The following is an 18,930-nucleotide window of genomic DNA, read 5'->3' as shown; positions in this document are numbered from 1 at the left end:
TTAACCATATAAATATCTTAAATTCACAATTTACCTTTTTGCTACAATTGTTATAATTGAAGTACGTTTTGGATTTATATTGCATTAACTGTGAATTGTTTTAATGAAATTATTTAGTTTCTGAGATTGTAACGTTCGTCAGAGGCTAAAATGGCGACTTATTAAACAAAATCGCCAGACCACTCCTAGATGGCGCACTTTACTACAATTCATAATAGTGGCGCATCTAGCGGTCAAAATTACAACTCTAAAAGTTAAAATTTTCAAATTCGTAATTCAAATTTACATAAATATCTTACTTTTGATCTTGTAAAAGATAAGCCACGCACAACACTTTGCTTAATTCGTAATTCAAAATCATAAATATCTTACTTGTGAGTTAATAAATCCGGTAAAATATTTGCAACGCACGACTCTTTGCTTAATTCGTAATTCAAAATCAATAATATTTTACTTGTGATGTTTTTAATCCCGGTAAAATATTTGCCACGTTCAACACCATTGGAATCGAAGACACGACTGAAGATTTGAACAAATTTCCCCCAAAATAATGTTTGTACTTTCGTCTGTTTTATACGCAATAAACTTATAAATCGATTACGTTAATGTTGCCTTTACAAATATTTCATTTAGATAAATTGCAATATGATTATGACAATGTTGCATTTACAAAACGCCCTCTGCTTTCTTGCTGATTCGAAGCATCAACTATAACTAAGTTTTACGAAATGACTGAAACAGGCAACATCTCCGGTAAGTGAAAAAATGTTTTGTATTCGTGTTGTAATTCTAATTAAATGTAATATTAACAAAATGTTTATTGTTTTTATTTTCTAGATTCCGATTTGGCTGAGGGTTTTAGCGAAAACGATGAACTGGACAAAACCCTCAGCCAAATAGACTTCTCCGTCCTCACCGCCTCTCTCAGCACGCCGAGCGCCTCAACTTCCCTCCCCAGCACTTCTACAGCCTCCCCCCGCCCCGCCTCTCCAAGCCTCGCCAGTACGCCAACAACAAAAAAATTCCGCGCGGACTGGTTGGAGCGAGAGCGGGAGCGAGTGGAGAGAAAATAAAAGAAGCAAGAATTAAAATGCGCCAAGGGAAGGAGAAGTTGCGGAAATGGAATAACAACGTAAAATAGTAAGTATTTATTTTTTCCAAATGTTTCATACACATTTACTTTTTTACGTTGTTATGCCATTTCCCCAACTTCTTGTCGTGTTCTTTAATTTTCTAAATCTTTTCTTTTATTTTTGTAGTGCTAGGGCCACCTTATCCCGCCATTTAAAGGATGAGGCGGCCGCTAGAAAAGAGTTGGCGCTGGTGAAGGAGCGGTTGGCCAAAATGGAGGCCAGGGAAAAGGAGATGTTGTGCTAATTTTTAACTGTTTTTTTTTATTATGTTTTGCCTTTTTTTTAAACATTCAAAATTCAGAAAACAATAAAACATTCTTTTAAACATATCCTTTTCCTTGATCTCCATATTTGCCTACCGCCCCTTCACCTTCCTTCAACATTGACAATCATCGTCATCATATTTACCATCGACACATTCATAAAAAAATAAAAAAAATAAATATAAATATAAACAAAATAAAAACAGTTGAATCACTAAGGGGTGGAAATTGTAGGGCCATGCAAAACAGTTGTGTACTACTTGTGATGTGTAAGCTTCATCGTGTTGACGCTGGATATATATAATTGGTGGCGACAAGTCACCATACCAATGGACAGCCACTCCTGCAACATATTAACATTACCCGCATTAAAAATTTTATTTGTGCCTTGGTAGTGTAGTACTTGGGAGCTTCAGTGTAATAGCTGGGGGCAGCGTAGGTTGCAGTGTTATATTCGGGGGCCTTGGTGTAGTAAGCAGGCTCTGTTGTGGAGTAATACTTGGGTTCTTCGGTGTAGTATACTTGGGCATCGTACGTGGTTGTGTAAGATTTGGCCTTTTCTGTGTAGTACTTGGTAGCCTCGGTGTAGTAGCTAGCTGGAGCGTAGGTTGTGGTGTAGTAAACTGGAGCCTCGGTGTAATAGCTGGGTACAGAGTAGTACTTTGGAGCATCGGTTAAGTAAGTTGGCGCATACGTAGTTGGGTAGTACTCCGGTGCCTTGGTGGTGTAGTACTTGAGAGCCTCGGTGTAGTAGCTTGGTGCTGAATACGTAGTCGTGTAGTACTCCGAAGCCTTGGTGTAGTACTCGGACTCTTTGGTGATGTAGCTCGGGGCAGAGTAATACTTCGGAGCTTCGGTGTAGTAGGTCGGGACAGCATACGTTGTGGTGTAATAGTCTGGAACCTTGGTGGTGTACTACTTGGTCGGCTCGGTGTAGTATTCAGCCGCTTTGGTGGTGTAATAAGTTGGAGCCTTGGTGTAGTAGCTGGGAGCTGAGAAATACTTGGAAGCCTCGGTTTAATAGGCTGGGGCAGCTTACGTAGTCGTGTAGTACTCCGATGCCTTGGTGGTGTAGTACTTGGGAGCCTCGGTGTAGTAAGCTGGAGCATCGTAGGTTGTTATATTACATTTTAGATGCTGAGTCAAATGACTCATCGTGAACTGCAGGATATTCTCCTTAAATCCGGGGAATTCCAAATACTCTACACTCACGTAATAACTAAACATTTTTATTTAATTTAAATTTACTAACCATTTTTTTTTAATTGTAGAGATCCTGGGAGGACGACACTCTAGTGCCGTATTTGGAGAGAAAATTGGCCCTGTCCTGGTCCAGCAGCAGCAGCAGCAACTACACAGTAATTATTAAAAATTAACATTTAGTGTGAATCCCCTTACTCTTTATTGTGTTCCTCTTGTTACTCATTGTGTTCAACTTTGTCCTCGATTCCAACTTCTTCTTCTCCTCCCATGGCTTGCCTCAAACCTTCTTCTTCTTCCTCGAAGGCCTCTCCCATGTTTTGGTCTCTTCTTCTTACTCGCAGTCCCTTCTTACCAGTATAACCAAACACTGTCATCACTTTCTTCGCAATCCAACTTTGTAACCCAGTAGGGATTCCTGTTCCATTTCTGATCTTTATATGTTTTTTTTTCCAGGACATGCTTCCATTGGAGGACATTCCTGCCAAATGGAACGGCAAAACCAACTGGGTGCCAAAGTTAGATGATGATGAAGATAGTGATGACAGCGCCTCGAAAATTTGGAGCTGGGACTGCGAGCCAGAAGAGGAAGTCCAAAACATGGGAGAGGCCTGCGAGGAAGAAGAAGAAGGTTTGGGGCAAGCCATTGGAGGAGAAGAAGAAGCTGGAATCGAAAACATAGTGGAACAAAATGAAGAGGGAGGTGAATTCAAGTTGAAATGATGTATGATGTATGATGAAAAATTGAAAAATACATGAATTTTAAAAGTGTTACCAGTGTTTGTTTTGCTTATTTTCCTCTTTTCTTTTCCTGTTCTTCTTTTCATCTGTCACACGAACACCACTGTTATAAGAGGTGAGTGATTTTAAGTAATTTTTCATCTGTCACACGAACACAATTGAATTAAAAACTCATTCAAAACTTAAAATTTCAAACTTAAAATCATCACTCACCTCTAATAAACGTAATGCCACTGAAAAGAAGCAAAACAACAAACCAGACTTAGTGTTTGTCTGCTTCGGTTACCGTGGCAACGCAACTCTGCGGCAACCCAAGGCCTTCTTCCCTGAGGGTAAAGAACCCAAAACAGGTAGAAACCCCCCAAACCAATCAGCGCGTGAGCACAAATTTTTTCGCCCCGCCCAAGAGGCTTATTCTTTTATAGTATAGGATAGAATAGAATTAAGAAAATGTTTCAAATGAACTTTAAAGGCATCTATTTAATCTTTCTAAATCGGCTAAAAGAAATGTTTCTGTCATTACAGGAACTAACATATAACCACTCTGTCCCATCCAACCCCTATCCCATCCAGCCCCGCTCTCCCCTACATTCAATTGTAGATCGTTGTTGGCTATGCTGGTGATTGTAGTTGAGCTGTGTCCAATAAAAAAATATTACCGCTTTTGCTTCTCAAATATCTTTTTCATACTTTTATACCTGGTTTAGGAAACCATCATTTCTGTATTGTTTCATCAGTCGTTCACTCAGGGGATATTCAGAGTCTCCTAGTATGTAGAAATTTTTGCCAGCTAATTTTTCATCTATAGCAGCAGAAAGGGATGACACGCCATAAATCCTGGCATCGTGCATTGAACCAGGCCAGTCTGCACTAATGCCCAAGAAACATTTTCTAGAGTCACATACAACCTATATTTTTACTGATGTTGTGGCTTTCCGATTGGTATAGGCTGCCAAATGCCTTAAAGGTTATTTTATTAATATATCCGTTGTGTCAATCATCCCTAAAATCAGTAAAGAAGCAGTGAAAACAATGAACACATAAGATGAGGTACAGTTCCGGTTGTGCAAGTACCTATTGTTTTTGGGAAATTAAGTTTTAATACCACTGCTTCCATCTCTGCTCCATTTGGCTATTTAATACAATCAACAGCTCGTTCTCCAATAACTATTAGAGTTGTTTTCACAATATGATGGGCGTTCCCTGGAATAAGGTTAAGGGACTAGTTAACATCTAGCTTTGGCAACTACAATGCCAATCTGGAATAAAGGTCCAAACCTATCTGCAATTTGGCGGAAAGTTTCTTGATTCCCTAGCCACCATATGGTTACTAACAATTGAGAGAAAAGGGAACTTCAATGTGTTCTCCACGTTGTATGACATCTAAACTTACGAATTCCGTCAAAATATGTCCTGTTCATAATAAGGAAAATATATTATTATTATGTGAGACACACACCGTAAAACATTATATATAACTACATGGAAAGAAGTTCGTGACATTCTAAAGTTTTAAATAAATTGTATGTCGGGATATCTAGGCAGCGTTTGTTGGATGAAATTCAACATACCGATTCGAGTATTTCTCAAAACTCGTTGCAGAGTTCCTCTTTCGTCTTTTAACCACACTTGTAGTGGAGAACGTGACTGGATGAGACAGGGGTTGGTTGAGACATCGCCCTTTTTTGTATGTTGTATACATTTTAAAAATTTAATTTTTTTACAGATAATAAAAGATAGTGCACCGCAGTTCTTTATAAAAAATTGTAAACCATCAACTCATAGGTTTGATCTTAAGTACTATTAGAGTTTATGAAAAAATACTCAATTTTTTTACCTTTTCTTAAATTAATAAAAACTATAAATTTATTCAAGCTAACTTAAAAACTTAACAGAGTATTCGAATGGTCATGCATTTTACTATTTACTCTATAAATGCTAAGTTTTATCTGCTTTATTTTAGCTGTATTAAATAGAAATGTAAAGAAACTTCATGAGGGGTTGATTGGCACAACGGCAATGGGGCTGTATGGGACAATTTTGACCATCCCAGTGAGAGGAGCCTAATTAATTATCGATAATGTCCCCTTCCCGGCCAATTCACATCGATTACTAGTTTTTCGAAATCTCAAACGTAAACATCGTGACTGCTAAGTTGAAACAAAAATGTTGGAATAGTTTTACGTCACGTGGGATATTCCACAATTCCAACCATGGAAGAACTTTCAGTGATAGGCTTGGATGATAATGGAGAGTGCATTGTTCCTTCGTTTACAGTGGTTCGTGAAGGATATGGGAAATGTTGTACACACCTACCAGGTGTATTTGCTAACATCCGTGAAGACCCACGATTCTTGACTCTTGATTGTCTAGTTCCAATTAGAGGGACTTGTGGGAAAGGAATAACTTCCGCTGGTGTCATATGCTGAAAATTATCTAGGCTGACATGTGAAGAGCGTTCTTCATTTGGAGGAGTACACATAGTTACACTGGAGTTACACTAGTTACATACTAGTTACACATAGTTACACTTGGAGTTACACTGATCACCTTTCCCAAAGACGAAACTGTTAGTGTATGTATTAGTAGGAAGTCTTTCATGTGGAACTAATACAGTATTAGTTCCACATGAAAGACTTCCTCCTTGACTAAATGTGGCCGAATTTGCATTTTGCAACGTCTGTTTAACTGTAAATGTAATAAGGAACCATATATATAGTTCTCTATGAAATTTAGTTTAACGTAACGCTTATTACATGGTAAAATAATATTTAGCTGTAGGACAAGGTCATTTGGAAACTCTTCCTGAGTTAATCTTTGTTGACAATTTTGAGTAACTTCTACTTCTTGCACTTGAACAGCTTAAAAAAGAAAAGAATTAATGAAATGTTCCTACTCGTACCTTTAGGTAAATCGATGACTTCTGAAAGAGCAAACATATGTTCCGGAAATGTATGTCTATTAAGCAGAAAAATCCCACATGCTGCATAAAGGCCGACTTGATGTTTATTTAATTTAATTCAATTGATTTATTATTTTAATTGATTTTAATTGTTTATTAATTAAACCTATTATTGTATGGATTGATGGTTAATCCACGGACGTAATATACAGAAATTCGCTGTCCAGGGTGTTGCATAATCCAATCATGATGTTTTTTTTTAAAGTCTTGTTTCAGGGTCCAAACAAACAGCTTTCGAGGGGTTGTGTAACGTGCGATGTGTGAGATGGTATAGTGAAAAGAACAATCCATTCTTTTTGGCAAAATCAACAACAAGATCTTATATGACTAACATGATTGTCCATAATCAAAAGAATCGGTTTTTCTGGTGAACATCAGCTAATCTGTTTCTCGAGATGCTGAAGAGAAACCAAGAGTTATTCTGACGTCATCCAGCCAGTTTTGTGTGCAAGTGGAATAATCCTTCTGGCAGATTGATCAAGATTCACATTAACTCTTGGAAACACAAAAACCCCAGGGAAGTAATTTCCACTAGCGTTTACAGACGCCAGCATGGTTTCATTGGTCCCCTGTTTTTTACTTTTGGTTGTTGAAACCTGAATAAATCATAGAATACGTGCTTTATTATAAATAGTGGGGACAAAGTTTAAAATTAAAATACCACCTTCACTCCAGTCTCTGCAACAATCTTCTGTGGCTCAACTACTGATGTTGGTTTCATCGCAATTGAAAATATCTTCTGCTTGGAATTTGTTATTATTAATTCTAACAAATCATCGTAGAACTTATCAATAACAGGGTGATTTACAGGAGCTGCTCTGGCCTGACTAGTTCGTTCTGGCTTTCTAATGGATAGTTTATTTATACTATTGCAAATACTTTTCCATTTAGAAAATGGGTAAACCAGTCACAGCGTGCTGCGTTGTTTGAAGTCCACTGACTAGGCATTGTGATGTTATTGGCTTTTCCATATGAATATGCCAATTTTCTTGTATCAATTGGTGTGAGAAAATGGTTTAACTTCTGGGCTATTATTAGATATTTTACCAATTCTCCTTCTTGTTGAGAATTAAACACTTGTCGATTGTGATGACTTGCAAGCAGTTAGATCAGTGAGATTAAACTTTTTCGATAAAAGATGAAGAGTGCTTCGAAATTCCTTCCTGCACTGATTTTCTAAAACTAATCCCTCTTGAATGCTTTAGATACAATGCTCCTTGGATGGCAGATTCAGTTGATGCTGTCCCTCCATTTTTTCTTTTATGTGTACGGGTCATGTATATCTAGTTTGTCCTGCAAGAGAAAACAAATAGCTTAAAGTTAGTTGGCACATATTTTGTTTTATTGTTTATGTATAATTACTAGCTTAAAGTAAAAAAAAACGTATAGAGCTTATTAAGATCCAAAGGTATGGGTAAAGCCGACCCCTTAGCTTCGCGTTGCAGTGTGAAGGGTTGCCGTGAACAGCAGATTTTTATTTGGCTCGCCCGATTTGGTTGCAAGCTAGGCTTTTCGGGTAAATCGTGCCCGAGGGAAGAAAAGGGAGAAAATTAAAGTCTGGTCCCCTCTTTTTTTCATTCTTTCCTTTCCTCCCTTTTCTTCCCTCGGGCACGATTTACCCGATTACCCGATAGTTCAGCTACTTTTGCTGGACTTTGGACGCGCCCCAGGTCACACAAACCAACTCGGCCATGTTGCCGATTATCACTTCCATGATGCAGACGAATGGCCCTGCTTATTTTCATCACAAAGAGAAAAGGATCATGTTAGACGCGAGTTTTCAGAGAAGATAACGGGAAAGCATTAAAGAAAAATTTTGAAAATTAGCAGTAAACAAAAGTTAAAGTTGCTCCGGGGTCATCAGGAAGAATGTTGGGAATAATCGTAATATTTCCTTCCAGACTTCCAGATTATTTCAAAAATTTTAAAAGTTTTCAAAGTCTTTCTTGATTCTTTTTCTGTTCGTCAGCTGTAAAAGTGATCACTTCTTTTTTCGACTCTTACGTTACGCGTGTATACATATTTAACGCAAATTTTCATTAGTTCATACTGTTCATACTGTAATAAAATGTTATTTGATTATAAACCATATGCGAACCGGGGATTCCGTCTGGATTCCAACGTCTTTTCAGGTTTATTCCCGACTATTTCACTATTTCATGACGTTTTGGCGATCGCTCTCATGTTTGCTTATAAAATGGAGTTCCCTTGAACGGAAGAGGGAGAAAGAGAAAAGGTATAGATTTTGGGATATGGCAACACTGGTGAGGGAAAATCGAGGGAAAATAAACGAAAAACTTATAATTCGTGTTTTCAATTTTGATTTCATTACTATAAATGAAACTTGAAAAATGTGATCTTATGACCACAAATAGAGCTAATGCAGCTCTTTTTTTAAGAACTTTCCACCCTATAATATTACGTAGATACCGAATGACAGGACTCCAAAGTAAGCCCATTCCCTACTAGGCCTCTCGGCCGTACGGATACTTAAACAACGCGATAAAAACCACATATCGCGTTGCTAAAAAATTCTCAAAAAAATCACATAAAACCCCACCCTAATATTAAGCTTAGAAATTTTTTTTGTTGAATTCTACCGAAAATTCAATTAATGGGAGCGTTTTGAAAAACGCGTTTATACTAAGACAGCGGTGGTTTAAGAAGTATATTTTACCTTAGAGACGATATGAGGACACACCAGAATCTGGATTCGAGTGAGACAACTCAGACAAGACTTACCCTCCCCTTCGTCTGCTCTTTTCTACTAGCATTGCTAGCGACCAAGTCTATTCATACCACTTTTTCCATCCCAAGGAATTTTAACGCAGGCCTTTTTGTGAGAAATTAAATGGGTTGTTTCCAATGTGAAAGAGAAAGACGGAAAAGATTGAGTAAATGAAAAAAAAATAGGCTGCATTTTATGTTGCTAAGCTGGATATCACTGGGGTGAAGTTCGCATCCTAGTGGATTTTTCTACTGCTTCCTGCGGAGGTAGTCGTCTATTGCGTCTGTGGGTTTGAGGAGCCGGCTCCAGATCTCGTGATTGTGGTGCTGATAGTTCGGGGGTTTCTTCTGGTTCCCGTGCTGTTGGTGGAGTCGGTGGGGCTATCTGCGGCATTCCGACCCTCGGCTTGGATCCTTCTGGCATCACTGCAAATCGCTGGCGGAGGAAACGTCGATTCTGACGAAAGACACGTCTTGCCGCCGTTTTGATGAAGTAATCGCGGAAGTCACCCGTATCGACTACCACGCCTGGAGTGATCCAGCGTTTTGTGGATGTGTCTTGGATCACTACGTGATCAACTACGCTAAGGGCTGGTAGGGCTTTGGTAGTAAGATTGTAATGCATAGTTTGCCGGGCCATTGTTTGATGGGCGCGAGCCTCAAGTGTCTCTGCCAACTTCAGCCATTCGGGAGCGAATGATCGCCGATGCACTGGCAAGCAGTCGCGAACTGGGTGATTGAATACTATTTAATCTGGCGAGGCTCCTCCCATGCGCGGGCCGTTGCGGAATAATAAGAGCGATTTTGCTAGTTTATTGGCATCGGGCCGGTCGCCCATTTTGCAGCCGATCACCAGCTTCTTCATTGATTTAATGCCCGCTACTGCTCTACCGTTAGACTGGGGGTAGTGTGGTGAAGATGATGCCCATGAGACGTCCCAGTCGGGTAGAAAGGCTTGGAATTCGGCTGCTTAGAAGGGGACGTTGTCCTTCCACAGCTTTACTGGTGCTCTCCCGGTTGCGATGGAGAAGGTCTCGATTAGTCGTCCTGGTGTGGTATTTTTCTTTTGAAACATTGTGACGTGGGGCCAACCACTAAATTGGTAAATTATAACCAGGAAATGTCGACCGTCGTCCTCGCCGATGTCAGCATGGAGAAATTCAAAAGACCGGCTGGATGGTGCATGTGGTTGAAGCGCTTCGGCGGGAAGAGATGGTAGTTCGCTAGTACATTATGCACACTGGGTAGCTGGGTTGGCAATGTCAGTGTCGATATGCGGTGATATGCGGAAGGGGGCGGTGATCGGTGACGAGTTAAAATATTTGAAGCCCTTCTAAAAACTGCCGTTATTGTTTCCTTGCCCATGATGATGCAAGACATTCGAGCTCTATCATCGCGTAGCGTGTCTCAGAGGGTCAAAGAAAACGCGAACCGGCCTGCACCATTTGCCGGGTTCCTGATGTGGCGCGCTGTTTTAAAATAAAACCTAGTCCGTTGAGGAGGTAAACATCGGTGAACAATGTGGTTGGTTGATTTGGATCGTAAAATGCCAGCTCAGGCATTTCAGCCAATTCGGTTCTGGCCGCTTTGAATGATAACTCATGGTCAGGTGTCCAATCCCAGACGATGTTTTTCTTTAATAGTGGGGAAAGCGGGCCGAGTGTTGTTGCCAGCTTGATACTAAAATTTCCAACTTGCTGGCACAATCCGAAGAATGAACGGAGGTCGGTGATATTTCCCGGCCTGGGAAACTCCCTGATTGCTCGAGTGAGTTTTGGGTTTGTGCAGAATCCGTTTACGATACGACGTATCCTGCAAAAACGCCGCTTTGAGTGGCGAACACCGTCTTCTTCCTGTTGAAGAAGACGTTGTTATCACTTTCTGTCCGTAATAAAAGACGGAGAAGATTGATGTGTTCGTCGAAGGTTCTTGAATACACTATTAAGTCTTGCAAGTCATGCAGCGCACGGTATTGGGTATATCACCGAAAATATAAGAAAATCGCCTGCCATAGTTGTCTCCAGCATGTGATATGCCCATTGGCAGTCTGGGGTACTGATGAAGGCCTTCTGGGGTTGAAAAAGTAGTGAGGGCCATCGATTCTTCGTCCAACGCGCATTGGTGGTAGCCTTTTAATGCATCCACTACTGTGAAAAAGCGCATCCCTTGAGGTATTGACCGTACGGCCTGGAACGGGGTGGGGTTATCGAACTTTTCTCCCATTAGAATCTTGTTAAGCGGGTGGTAATCAGGACGAAACCGTATTCCACCTTGTTTCTTTGGGAGGACGACGACGCCGTGGATCCATGGGGTGATGGCTTTGGGTGGAACTTTTCGTATGGTGCCCTGCTTGGCTTGTGCTGCCAACTCTTCTTTAGATGGCCCTTTGAGTGGCTCTGATACGTGACGTGAACCCCTGAATTTTTCTGGGATTGCTCCCTCTTTCAGCACGAAATGGCACGGTGGTCCTTTCATGACGCGGTACACACCGTCGAATACTTTTCGATATTCTGCCATTAATGCTTCTAAGTCAGCTGGTGGGCTGGTGAAGGATCTGCTACACCCTGGGATGTCACCGAGTTCTCTCGCGAATGGGGACATCCGTCGTGGAGCATGCCCAGTTCTCGCTGGGAGGCTGAGCTGATCACTGCTTGTTGAAGGCTTTCTAGAACATGAATGAGTGTAGTTACTGGACGTAGGGTCTCGCCATCTCCTGTCAAATTTATTTTTACTGTGAAGGCGCCGAAGCAATGGATGGGGTTCCCGATCGCCGTTTTTTCTGATCTGCCAGGCTGAAATGTGATGTGGTTGAAATAGGAAGTATACGTAGAGTGTGGAATCGCGTCAAGTGCGGAACCTGTGTCTGTAAGACCCTGAATAATTATTGTTCCGTCCCGTGCTGCTTGATCACTTAGCGCGATTTAGAGTTCCACTAACTCGCTAACCCCCGATATTGACACATAATGAATGTTGATGGCCTTAATTGGTTTTGCTGTGCCTTCACATACTTTGGCAAAGTGATCTTGTTTACCGTAGTGGTCACACGTTTTACCGCTGTCTGGGCACTGGCTTTTAGGATGGCGTCGTAGACCACCCGGTATCGGCATGATATTGCGTATTTTTCCACTGGCGACTTTGTTCCAGGAGCGAAACGCAGTTTGTTTCCCCATCTTATCTTCTGCTTTTCCTGTTTTTTACGCTGATTGTCGAATTGCATTTATCGAGTTGTCTGTTGTCTGAAGGCTGGCTGCTTGTGATTGGGTGGTTTCGGCTGTCCTTAGGATAGTGAGCGCCTTATCCAGGGTGAGAGCATCTCCTTGTTAAAACAGCTTGATCCAAACCGCGTTATTGGCCACTCCGGTGATCAACTGGCCTAGAAAGCGTGTGGGCTCACAGTTTGCGCAGATTCTTGTTCGAAATCGCATTTTCGGCTGACGTCGCGAAGGCTACAGAGCCAGTTGTCGGCCGTCTGGTCCGGTAGCTGGTATAGTACCGCGAATTGGTGTCGCCACACATGCCGGTTTCTTCCGGTATTACAGCGTTTGCGGAGGAGGTCGATGATAGATGTGTGGTCTGTGAGTTGTGCTGCTGTGAGTCCTGCTGACAATACAGCTTGCAGTGTTGGGGTAGATAAACAAGACTTCAATTGGTTGGTCTTGTATGCTGGGCGCAGGGCTGCGTCTAAGGGCTTCGTCGATTGTAGAGAGAGCGAGAAAAATATTCCATCTTTCTTCCCATATCGGAAAAGTGTCTCGTTCGGCTTCGATGTCGAAAGGTGGTGAAGATCCGTTTGGTTTAAAAGCTTGTTGCTGAATTATGGGAATGGCCGCTAGTGCTGCTGCTGCTGATGCCGCTACTAATCCTGCTGCCATAAGGTTGCTCTCTAGGCTTGATGGCGCGTTTCTAGCGAGAGCGTGGGATGACCAAAACCAAAACTAGTGCAATTTCAATAGCGCCGCCGCTGCTGGACTACCCGGCACACTGAAGGATAGAAATGTTGCTTGTCGGAATAGCTTGAAGGAAAACGAACTGTAAAAACAGTGGGAGGGGCGGAGGGGTGGTAAAGATCGCGACCGGAAATGTACTTTGGTGTTGCGTGCCTGGCAGCAAAAATGTGTGACACCACGTGAGACCAATCCTCGTTAGTGCGTTTGCGAAATAACGATGCTAGGTACACGGAATTTTTTTTAACGATCTATTAGTTAGGGGTTTAGGCGGTTACCAACTGCGCCATGTTTAGACTAAGGCAGCGAAGTTTACACAGCATATTTTACCTTGTATCGGAGACGATATGAGAACACACCAGAATCTGGATTCGAGCGAGACACAACTAACCCTCCACTTCGTCTGCTCTTTTCAACTCTGCTGTCGGCAAAGTCAATACAGGTAGCTTTAGCCGACTCCGCATTGAGGACACGGTTTTCAAATGTTTGACAACGCGAACGCTCTTTTTTCAATTGCTCATGCGAACTCAAGTTTTCGTGACATTTCAAAGTTTTCTTCGCTTCCATTCCACGAATATGATCGATGCACTTCTTCATCTGCTGCTCCCAGTGACTTTGTTGATCATGGATGCTGAGAAACGAATAACACATGTGTACAGCATTCACAAATTTATGATGAAATATATAACAACTACCTGCTGATACTCGACCAGAGCAGTTGTAATTTGAATATCCGATGCTGATTGTAATTCCAGTGGAGGCCACGAACAACGAGCGTTATTGAAAACCACACCAATTTCAAACGGCACTTCTGATTGTGGTTTAGAAATTCGACCAAACAAATTATAATTAAGTTAAATATGAAACTAATAGACTTGTATTGAGACTCGTCTATTGAGACAAGTCAGATAATTAAAACGAACGAGGGATGTCAAAATGTAATCAATTTGTCTTGGCAATTTTTTTTGGCCTTTGTCGATATTCGTTTCGTTTCATTCATACTGAGAGTATTATCCGTGATGCTGATTGCTGAGAGACTGAGAGTCAGGCTATCATTGGCTATTGTCATTTCCTGAATAATCCCCCTAAAGCATTGCCGTTCTTTCCCTCCAAAAAGTAAGGAGATTGACATGTTGCGACAAATCGCAAAAAATTGAAAACTACTAAGACGAGGATATCTACCATCATAGTGGAGAACAAATAAATGCAAATTTTGAATCGTACCTTTTCCGTTGTTAAAAGCCGGTTTAATATGGGTCTTTTGCTTTCCAAGAGGAAAATGTACGATAGGTTAGAAGGCAAGTCTAATTCGGAGCCCCTTTACTGAAAAGGCTGAATTCCTACTATTACTGTTCAGCTAGCCACGAATTAGCAACCAACGCAGTCAATACTCTGCCTTGGATCTTTACGGACTGTATCCGCCGCTCTTACGTAACCTGTCGTCGATAGAGAAAAGTAGGATTAATGGGCTCAGTCAACTGGAAGCTATTCGTTCTACACTACAACTTCAACAACAAACTGATCCTCTTGGAAGCGAGTATTCACCATATTTATCCAATCACTTATGTGCAAGCAATGAAAGGCTTGAGCACCTTAGAGATATAAAACTGGGTAAGTCTACCGCTTAAATACCAACTATATATTAACCATAAATAACTTTCTATTTGAGGATAGTGTGCGTCTTATCAGATTTTCCTTTTGGAGACTCAAACATGTATTCACCTGGAGTGATGACAGGAATCAAATCTAAAGTGTTGTGCAATGATGCTTTGGGAGTCGTTCTCGTACGACACGGGTTTCACGTGTTTCTGAAGAGCAACTTTAACCGCAAGAAAAAGCAAGATATAAAAAAAATTTCTGCAAAACCAAATCCGCTACGGACACACCTAAATCGATGAGGTTAGGATTAATGTGCATTCCTACCGTCCCTTACACAAATAATGTGCTATTTTTTTAGCAACTTGCGTTTGAGCCAACAGAAAACCAGAATGAGCATATGTTCGTAAGAATTGAGATTCCCAAGAAGTTGAGATTTTTTCGAAGCTTTAGCTGGAGCAGTGTTTGTTGACAGTGGATGTTCGTTTGCAACCATGCGGGATGTTTTTCTCCATTTCTTCAATCTGGACTGGGTTAAGAAGTTTATTTTTTTTTATTATTATTTTTTAATGCTATTTTGTTTTTAGCTAACGCCGCAAACAAAACCCAAATTCTGTCATTGAAGAAGTTGAAAGGCTCCATCCTTCAGCAAAGTATAAGTAATGTTACACCCCATTTTTTAAATAATAAATTTTTAAATTGTTTTGAACTACAATTATTAGATACTTGGGCGTATTTTGCAACAGAGCATCCACGGGACTCGTGGTTGGAAACCTTCAATTCAAAGAAACTGGTTATAATTTTAAGACGGCAAAGTAGGCGTCCGCTACCTATGCGATGAAATATCTTGACGTAAGAGCATATTCTTAAAAAAAGGTGACGCGTTGTTTTTTTTTCTTTTTAAAGCCATGGTTTTATAACACTGTTACGGCCTCACTCCAAGGAGTTTAAGTGGTATTTAATACTTGACTTCTGCAAAATAGTATTCAACCTTTCAAAAAAAAGTTCGCATACATCCATACAACAGATCCACAAGTATCCTAATAAGAAATTTTGGTGGTTCTGTAAATGTGGGTATTGTTTTTTTTCGAAAATCTCGTTGAGGCAAAAGTCAAGTGCGTCGTCTTCTTCTTGAGAGTCATCGTCCTCCATCGGAATTGAGCTTTTGACTACAAACGAATTAGTAGCGAGTTGAATAAATAATTCAGTAGTGTACACATCAACAATTTTCATGTTTTAATCTCTTACCTTTCAGCAGAGTAGAAGAAACTTGAGATATTGGTTCAGAAGTCTGACGCTGCGGAGGAGGAGGGACTGCCAGAGTGGATATGGGAAGTTCTTTCGTGGTGACTCTCTTTTAATGCGTCGTTTTCGGAAAAAACTGCGCGATCATCCTTTTTCGTTGATTCTCCTGATGCAGCATCATCTGTCATGAAGGCTGGTTCAACGGCCTTCCTTGGTGTGCTTAACTGATCCGCGGCTACTTCGTCCATCCCAAAAATAGCAGCGGGTTCTTTTTAATACCAACGAATCCCATCAAAAGTTTTGTAATGTCTCACAGCAGGCGTGGTGGAGACCTATCTTTGATTGTAACGTAAGTGTAAGTGTACTACTTCCATTACTCCCGAAAGGTATGTAGTAACTCAATTTTTCTTGTCATGTCTGTGTGCGGTGACGGAGGTAGTAATAAATATATTTGGTTGCAATGTACAGCGCGGTTTGTAGTTTTATGTGTATTGCCACAGAGCAGAAACTGTAAGTTTCCTCATGCGAACCACGCTTCAGCTGACGAAAAAATTGCGATGAGACTGACAGGGAGACGAAGAAGAAGGGAGAGGTAAAGAGAGGCGCAAAATGCAATGAAAGGTTGCCAGATTGGGACAATACGGGTTTCGCCGATTCAATTACTTTCAACTTGAGTCTTCAAATTTGTGTCGAGTGAAAACGCATGTCAACACCAAGCAACACCAGCTAACAAACAGTATTGCAATAGTTGATACACACAACTGCACAATTCAGACTTTTGTTTTTTGGTTTATTTGTTTACTATCTGCAAATGAATTATTATTAATAATCGGGACTCTATTTATTTTTATTTTTGTGTTTGCCAAAACGGTTACGTTATCTTTAAATTTAAAATTTAAGAATTTAAGAAAAGAAATCTAATCTTAAAAAAAAATTCACATATCAGTTAAATGTTGAAATTTTTTTTAAATTTCATTTCCTCTTTTTCCAGTCAAATATTTGACTAGATTGTATAGGAAAGCTGTTGTCAACGCCCAGCTATTCACCGCCTAGAAAAGGAGATGGGGGAAAATGGTCAGCCATCGAATGTATGTCATCTCTCTTCCTTCTGCCAACGGACAACCGTTTCCATTTCTTTAAACAATTTCTTTATATGGTAATCGTGAAATCAAAGAATGTCTGAGCTCGACACGAGTAGATACTTGCACGAAAGAGGGAAAAAGGATACGGTAAATGTAAAACAGAAAGCAATGGTAAGCCAAATACAAATTTTCTAGTTAGAAGTGTGGGATCACGGATCGCCCTTCTGCTGATTGAAGTACAGTTTCAGGGGAGAAGATTTAAATCAATTTATTACACACACAGATATAAGGATTAGGAAAAGAGCAAAAAAGGGAAGCTACAACAGGTATGCAGATTAGTCAGTACAGTAATTCCCCAAATGTAAAAAAAACTGAAATGACGGGAGAAGATGGAGTCATCCAGTTCAATTTTTTTTTAGCATTTTCCCATAAGATAAGGGTTCCGAGGAAAGCCAATTGCCGGCAAAGGTAAGAGGACGGATTTCGGGTGGAGTAGGGTCGCCCGTCGCGTCCCGGCCGTCCTCAAGAAAAGTCTCCGCTCTCTGCAGAGACTCGCAACTTTGCTCTAGCATATAGTTCGACAGCAAGCAAGATGCTAATGTTTTTCAGAGCTAATTTCTAAAAATTACACTCGTTGTATTTTTCCCTGTAAAAAACAAACAAAAACGATTTGACAGTTAATATTGACAATTAAGAAATGCTCCTTGTAAGTGATCTCGTTCAATGCAATGCAATGCAATGCAATGCAATGCAATGCAATGCAAGAATTTCTTGTCTGGTCATTTGAAAACTTTTTTGAATGATACGGGTACAGCAGTAGTACATGCGGGTCATTCCATGCGAGCACAGCCGTACGTCGTTGTAGGGCAGTCCAGGAACCGGGACGGATGCCTAGGGCGCCAGTGATGGAGTTGTTTGACGGGAGCCACGAGCCAAGACCTCCGATCACGAATGGAATAGTTGGCCCCAGCTTCCCATATTTTTTCACCTTGCGGTTGTAGCCAGCTACGAGGGATTCAGGGGCGTCGAAGGGTATGGTCAAGTTGATTATGGTAGGTGGCGTGGTGGAGGAGACGACGTTGTCCGGGGGGAGGGAAGATTCACGAAATACCTGGTTGACCTGAATTACGTGGCCAGCCTTCCGGATGGAGCACACAATTTCTCCCAGCACTTCATCGTAACGGCGGCCGATGGATGCTAGGTTGACGCGACAGTGGCTGGTGACGTGAGCAGTTGTCTTGATGTCCACCTTGCAACGACGGCATCTTCGGTCAGGGGGAGCAATACCAGGGGCACCCAGAAAGGGGGATGTCAAGTCGGCTCTGATGAATGAGTTTCCTCTCATCAAAGGAGAGCGAAGTGCGGCTGGAAGTAAGTCTCGCCATATCATTGGACGAGTCCAGTAGGAGGCCCTTGGCGACTCTTCTCCGGTGCGGCGCACTGGCAAGTGAGGCAGTCCAGTGATTCCGGATGACCGAACGGAGACCCTAGACGGCTTTGGACAAGGAGCAAGAGAAGTCATCAGCATCCACTTTTGTAGATTCGTCAACGGATACATCAATCTTGACATTCAGCCTTCGGGCCACTTGCCTAGCCCTAAACCAGGTGTTAGGGCCGCACTTGTAGAATCAGCTGTCATAAAGAACACCGCGCGTAGAGCCAGATGAGAAGTCAGATAGGGAGGGGGGAGGTTCCACGTGTGAGCTACCCAGGCCTCTCGAGATGTGTTGCTCCAATTGCGAGTGGGCAGAAAGGCGGACGACCGGATCCTGGCTGTCCAGCAATAGGGTAGCACACGCAATGGTCCAGATATCCGCGTCCTGTTTGAGTTGGGAGGCACCAAGCCCACCCGCCCGTCCATCATCAAAGAGAAAGGCCGAGTGGGCTGAGTTAGGGACGTTGGCTATGTCGAGGAGGAAGTCGACGCATCGCAATTCGAACACGTCAAGAAAGCCTTGCTGGCCAGGGGGCAAGATCGGAGTCGGCTACCAACGTAAGCTTTCCAGGAAGGGAAGAAGCCTGGCGGAACGTAGGGCA

At 41.6% G+C, this 18,930-nt stretch overlaps 1 long non-coding RNA gene across 1 annotated transcript; it reads left to right on the top strand.

Moving 5' to 3' along the window:
- Positions 1-690: 690 nt before the first annotated feature.
- LOC124190116 lies at positions 691-1,467 on the top strand. Its single transcript, XR_006872831.1, has 3 exons — positions 691-753; positions 838-1,140; positions 1,260-1,467. It is a non-coding gene; the product is annotated as an uncharacterized LOC124190116 (long non-coding RNA).
- Positions 1,468-18,930: the final 17,463 nt, after the last annotated feature.

The sequence above is a fragment of the Daphnia pulex genome, chromosome 3 (genome assembly GCF_021134715.1).
Source record: "Daphnia pulex isolate KAP4 chromosome 3, ASM2113471v1".
Taxonomy (NCBI): domain Eukaryota; kingdom Metazoa; phylum Arthropoda; class Branchiopoda; order Diplostraca; family Daphniidae; genus Daphnia; species Daphnia pulex.
This window is presented reverse-complemented; position numbering and strand designations above follow the sequence as displayed.